We start from the raw sequence: 860 nt of genomic DNA on the forward strand, positions 1-860 counted from the left end.
GGGCTGCTCCGACCCCGAAGCTCAAGCCTGCTATGGAGACCCTGAGATCCAATTAGGGAGTAATTTGGGTGCTGACATAATTACCTACAGGTATCTGCACAAAGTCTTCACTGCTGGGTACCTTTACCTTTTCATAACCACATCTAGACCCACGGAACGGGTCATTACGAAGCAATTTCCCCCAAATTCCCTTCATAAAACCCACTTCGTTTCGAGTGTCTACTAATGCTTTATTTGTGAATCGAACATAACAGAGAAATTAAAAAAAAAAACAAGCAAAAATGTATATAATTAAAAAATACAGCATATTTCAGTTCGAACATTATCAAATACAGTGTCAAAAAGTCCTTCATTAAAATCACAATTCCTGATATAAGAACGCCCCTTGCATTACCGTAGTTTATAAATGTTGCCCCATCCCTGAACACTCCAAAGCAGAAATAAACACCTTCAGGAGAGGAAACGCCTGGAGACACAGGAAATATTAAACCCACCAAACATCCAGAAATCGGAACTTCAGAATTTCAGAACTGCCATTCTGAAAAGGCAGCGAATACAGGCAAGAATTCCAGAAGGATTTGGCTTGGAAGGACCTTAAAGCCCATCCAGTGCCACTCCTGCCATGGGCAGGGACACCTTTCACTGTCCCAGGCTGCTCCCAGCCCCAATGTCCAGCCTGGCCTTGGGCACTGCCAGGGATCCAGGGGCAGCCCCAGCTGCTCTGGGCAGCTCCCCGGTCGGGACCGGGACCGGGATCGGGACCGGGATCGGGATCGGGATCGGGACCGGGATCGGGATCGGGACCGGAGCCGCCCAGCGCCGGCCGAGGAGGCGCCCGCCGGGCTCTCCCTACAGGTGGG

This window comes from Corvus brachyrhynchos, unplaced genomic scaffold (assembly GCF_000691975.1).
Source record: "Corvus brachyrhynchos isolate BGI_N302 unplaced genomic scaffold, ASM69197v1 scaffold426, whole genome shotgun sequence".
NCBI classification, from domain to species: Eukaryota; Metazoa; Chordata; class Aves; order Passeriformes; family Corvidae; genus Corvus; species Corvus brachyrhynchos.